This window comes from Mus pahari, chromosome 7 (assembly GCF_900095145.1).
Source record: "Mus pahari chromosome 7, PAHARI_EIJ_v1.1, whole genome shotgun sequence".
Lineage (NCBI taxonomy): Eukaryota > Metazoa > Chordata > Mammalia > Rodentia > Muridae > Mus > Mus pahari.
The window spans coordinates 30,668,045-30,673,761 of record NC_034596.1 but is presented as its reverse complement, the minus strand read 5'-3'; the positions used below and the strand labels follow the sequence as shown (position 1 = coordinate 30,673,761).

At 44.1% G+C, this 5,717-nt stretch overlaps 1 long non-coding RNA gene across 2 annotated transcripts in view; it reads left to right on the top strand.

Moving 5' to 3' along the window:
- The window catches only part of LOC110323977, a 19,421-nt gene that overhangs the window by 4,015 nt on the left and 9,689 nt on the right, over positions 1-5,717 (top strand). Inside the window, exon 2 of one of the 2 annotated variants that reach the window (XR_002380657.1) lies at positions 1,183-1,321. This is a non-coding gene — a long non-coding RNA (uncharacterized LOC110323977). Of the gene's footprint in view, positions 1-419; positions 1,322-5,717 lie in introns of those variants that run through there. The other variant, XR_002380656.1, reaches the window with a different exon arrangement.

The following is a 5,717-nucleotide window of genomic DNA, read 5'->3' as shown; positions in this document are numbered from 1 at the left end:
TCCAATGGAGGAGCTAGAGAAATTACCCAAGGAGCTGAAGGGGTCTGCAACCCTATAGGTGGAACAACAATATGAACTAATCAGTACCCCCAGAGCTTGTGTCTCTAGCTGCATATATAGCAGAAGATGGCCTAGTCGACCATCATTGGGAAGAGAGGCCCCTTGGTCCTGCAAACTTTATATGCCCCATACAGGGGAACACCAGAGCCAAGAAGTGGGAGTGAGTGGGTAGGGGAGCAGGGCAGGGGGAGGGTATAGGGGCCATTCGGGATAGCATTTGAAATGTAAATGAAGAAAATATCTAATAAAATAATTTTTAAAATAAAAATAAATAAATAAATAAATAAAAGTTGTCAAGAGATAAAGACTGGATGTTCCGCCCAGGGGTAGAACGCATGTTCTGTTAGCACTCCTGGGCCTTGGAGTCAGTTCCTGACTCCAACAAGAGAAAGAAGAAAACTGTGTTCTCTTTCCAAGCAAATGATCCCTAGAAGTGACTTCTTTGAGGACCCTGTTTTCCAATTAGAACAGCTCTTAGAGCCCTCAGATGGGCTTTGGTACCTGGTGCATGTACCATCGAAAGAAAGAAAACAAGGGTTATGAGGAGCCTTGATTAAATGTAAGTGAGCACTCTACCATTCCAGTACAACAAATGGAAGTCGGACATCATGCTTTGTACCTGCAAGTAATCCCAGCACTCCGGAGGTAGCAGCAGGAGACTTGCCCCAAGTTCTAGGCCAGGCTTGTCTACATAGTTCGAGGTCAGCCAGCACTACACAGCAAGACCCTGTCTCAAACAACAAAAGAAAATGGAGATGCTCTGGCTTATGCTTGTGTTAGAAGAGTTCAGTTAGATAGAGATTCACCCAAATCCCCTAATACAAAATTTTAAAAAATGGGGAACTCAGAGAGAGTGTATGTTAAACTAAAAAAAAAAAAAAGTAGTTTATCTTTCATTTCCTTTTCAAGGCATGAGGGGATGTAAGGAAGATTGTATCACACTTTGCTGTCAATGGTCACGAGCCATAGCTCAGAGTGAGTATATGTTCCAGGGACCACCTCATGCCCTTCAGGCTGCATGGTTCCAGCCAGGACAGGAAAGGGCAGTTAGCCTTCACAAACCCAAGTGGAAGACTATGCGTAAGTATCTATGTCAGTCACTTTCCTTGTTTCTTCCATGAGACACTTAGCAACAGTACTTAAGGAAGGAAAGGTCTGCACTGGCCCACAGTCTGAAGGAGGACAGAGTACACAAGGCAATGAGAGCAGCTCTAGGTGTGGCCACGGGTGGCCGATGTAGCTGGACGCGCTGCGTCTGAAGGTAGACGAATGCTAGTACTCTACTTGATTTCTTCATTATTCACTCCAGGGATCCAGAGCATGGGATGATGCCACCGACATTCGGAATAAGTGTTTCCTTCTTAGATAAATCAATCCAGAGGTACATCAGCTAGGGGATTCCAAATCTTGTCAAAGATAAACCAGCAGAGTATTCAAGAGTCCCTCAAGAGAGGGAAGTGGGTCAAAGATACAATGTATTTACTGCACGTATTCATTCATGTATGCATCTCTATGTATATTTGCATATTTACATGCATGTGTGCCAGTGCCCACAGAGATGAGGAAGAACATTGGGTTCCTAGGACCTGCCTGATATGAGTAGAGGAACTAGATGTAGGTTCCCTGAAAGAGCAGCATGTACTCTTAACTACCACTGAGCCACCTCTCAGCCCTATTTTATTGTTTTGAGTCAGGGTCTTGCTATGCAGCCCGCATTGGCCTTGAGCTTGAGTGATCCCCTTCCTCGGCGTCCTCAATGCTAGGACCACACGTGTTCATGTGAGTCTCAAAAATAAATGTTAATCATGAACCAGAAATTAATAACAAAAGTTGTTAGTGAGGAGAATGGGTGTTCTGCCTGCCTTATTGAGGAGACAAGGTACAGGGGACAGTGCAGACAGTAGCCCTTACCCAAAATGCTTGGGGGCAGAAGCATTTTGAATGTAAAGTTGTTTTGGATTTGCATATGCATAATGAGAAATCTTGGGGATGCAGCCCAAGTCTAAACACGCAGTTCATTTGTAACTCATAGACATGTACAAACATTGACTGAAAGTAATTCTGCTGAAGGGACCCTGATATAGCGGCCTCTTGCGAGGCTATGCCAGTGCCTGGCAAACACTGAAGTGGATGCTCACAGCCAGCTTTTGGATGGAACACAGGGTCCCCAATGGAGGAGCTAGAGAAAGTACCCGAGGAGCTGAAGGGGGTTGCAACCCTATAGGTGGAACAACAATATGAACTAACCAGTACCCCCTGAGCTTGTGTCTCTAGCTGCATATGTAGCAGAAGATGGCCTAATCGGTCTTGCAAACTTTATATGACCCAGCACAGGGGAAGGCCTGGGCCAAGTAGTGGGAGGGGGTGGGGGGGGGGGGGGGGGGGGGGGGGGTATAGGGAACTTTCGGGATAGCATTTGTAATGTAAATAAAGAAAATTAAAAAAAATGAATAGACAAAAAAAGAGAAATTGTTATGTTAGCATGAGAGAATCTTGGGCAGCAATAATGTGGTATATAAGCATTACTATTGAATACACCTCATATAAAGTAAGAAAACAAAAACATTAAAACCTCACTCTGTATGTCCAGTCAAAAAAAAAAAAAAGAATAACATTTGTGCACCTGCACTTTGACTGTGGCCACATAAAACCAAGTAAGAGACTTTCTATCTATAGTATCAGGTCAGTGGTCAAAGACTTACAGACTTTGCAGTGTTTGGATTTTATATTTCCAACCAAGGATGCCTAATTTGTACGTCAGTGTTTTACCTGAATGTATGTTTGTATACCACCTACATGGAATGCCCATAAAGGCCAGAATAAACCATCAAAACCTCTGGGACTGGAGTTACAGATGGTTGTAAGCTACCATGTGAGCGCTAAGACTTGAACCCTGGTACTCTCTGCAAGGGCAGCCAGTGCTTGTAACTGCTGAGCTGTCTCTCCAGCTCCCTAACCTGTATATTAGAAGGGATGTAGTACTCGTGTCTGGCCTCTGTTACTAAATTGCCTTTCCCTGGACTGTAAGCCATATGCCCAGTCTCCTCTATTTCACTCACTGATGCCCAGCACCTAGAAGAATGTGTAGCATGTGATTGGCACACAGTAAATGTTTACCAAACGAACATCTGGATCCTTGTCACCTGGGACACTCGAGGTGGCCCTCTGGAACTGTTTTACTGATCTGTCACCCTCCTGCTTCACGGCACTGCTGCTTCATGCTAAAGAGCACACACAAGTGGCTGATGCAATGTGTGGCGATGTTGGGAGGAACAAGAGGTGCAGGCAAGGAAGAAGGACAGGAAATTTGATAGCGGGTGAAGCTCGGTCAGAAGGTTACAACAGGCTAAATCTGCAGGATGCAGTAAGAGCAACAGCAGACACCACTGCCCAGTGGACACCGTTGGTTCAAGCAGGGCAGGAAGACTGTTCAAACAGTGTTGTTTTCTTCTGACTTCAGCCCAGGTGCTGAGAGTGAACCATTAGCTGTAAATGGAACCACTGAAGAAGGAAAGTGGAGGGTGACGAATAAGGGAGCACAGGTCAAAAAGAGGAGAAGGAGGAAGAGGAAGAGGAGGAGGGAGAGGAGAAGGAGGAAGAGGAGAAGGAGGAGGAGAAAGAAAAACAAAGGGAGGATTGAGAGCCTGAGGTCAGTCTGGGCCTCATAATGAAACTATATATCTCATATTTTTTTAAATAAATAAAATTAAGTTAATAAAAGAAAAGAAAGGAGAGATGGTACTGGAGTTCGCATCTGGGACATTTCTGCGTTAGAACCTCATGGGAGGTCTTTAATGGCCAGGGTCATTCCTTAACTTGGTTGGAGAGGCTATGGACCCCTCTCTTTCCTCTGTTTCACTCCCTAACCATGAAGTGACCAGTTTTGCTCAACTCTGAGTTCCCATCATGATTTGCTCTCTCTCCATATATCTAAAGAGACAGGGGCGACTGATTCTGCATCAGAATCTATAAGCTATGAGCTTAAGGAAGCTCTTGGTGCTTTGTTATAACTATAGAAAGGTGACTAACAGAGACAGAGACCAAAGAACTGCAGAGAATATGCTTTTGAAAGGAAATTCCGTGGATCTCCTTGCTAGCCCTAACTCTATGTGGTTTTATTGCTGTCACTAAAGGCATCTTAGCCTGAGTTCTGTTTAAATGAGTTTGGGGAATGGTGAACAAGTAATTTATCTTCATCAATGTGGTTCCAGGAGTGGAAGGACAGGGCAAGTGAAAGAAGAAAGGAAGGAGGGAAAAACCAAGGTTGCATATAATTCAGCTGGTACTGTCAAACACAACTGGTACCACGCGCTGTCAGGGTTTCTGAGGAGTGGAGCAGAGCCAATCTGAGCTGCTTGCTAAGGGGCTAAGCTGAGGAATGTGGTCAACTCTATACCTCTGGACTGTGTACAATCACACAGCGGACTCCTACTGGCATCCCTCACTCATCTCAACAGTAGCAGGGCCTGAGGGCAGCAAGCAGAGTCCATAGCGCATGCTCAGGTGCATGGCTACGGAACCCATCAACGCCTGAAGGAAGCAGGTCAGCACAGCAGACACGGGGCTGGGACAGGGAAGTGGACACAGCATAGTCTACATCTGGCCCTGCTCTTATCGGCTTGCCTTATGTCTTAGAAGCTCCGGCCAATGCAGGTACCTTCCAAGGCAGCAATCTTAAAGATTTAATACAGACGGCTAGTGAGACAAGCTGACGCTACTCTCATGGCTGAAGCTACTCCTACCATTGATAGATGGCTCTTCCCTCCTGTACTATGCAGTTACATCTTCTCTTAAATCTCACACATTAGGAAGCATCATTTAAAAAAAAAAAAAAAAAAAAAAAAAAAAAAAAAAAAACCCTGAAGCTTAGACAGCATGCCAGTGCAATGATCTGAGCTGGAAAGCAAGCATCAATAGAGTACCCTTCCCAAGTTTGGCCAACTGCCCTCTATTGTCTTTTGTGTCCAGTGTCCAGTCCAGGGTCACACTCGATTGGATCTGTCTCTTTAATGTCTCCAGCCTACAACGTTCCTTCAGCCTTTCCTAACCCTTCCTGACCTTGGAACTTGTGAAGAGTGCCGGTCAAGGTCAATGTTATTGTGGGAGATCCTTCAATCCAAGTTTATATGATGGTCTTTTCATGACTAGATGGAAGCAACATTTTTTTTTTTTTTTTTTTTTTTTTGCCAATAACACCACAGAAGGGAAACTCTACACTCCTGAGTGAATTGGATTAGGATTACCTAATTCTAATGTTATTCATAGTGATGCTCTTAACCTTGGTTGCTAGGTTAAAGAGATGTTCTCTGGGTTTCCATAATACAAAGTTACCCATTTTTCTCCCTTTGCAATAGGTAAGGATCGGAGAGTCTCTTAAATCACAAAAATGTTTGTGTGTGTGTGTGTGTGTGTGTGTGTGGTGTTATAAATAATATATGTGTGTATTTCTTGTTATAATTCTTCCAGCAATTTGAGCATTCATCTTAGTTCCAATTTAACATGTTTTAGCTTAGTTAGCATTCAATTAGTGCTCACCTGCAATAATTATTATTATAGCGTTTGCCTAATGCTGACTGTTCTATATTCTTCACTCCTGCCTTTATTAATCTGGAATTGTAATGTAAGAAAGAGTGTTACAGCCGGGTGTGGTGGTGCAG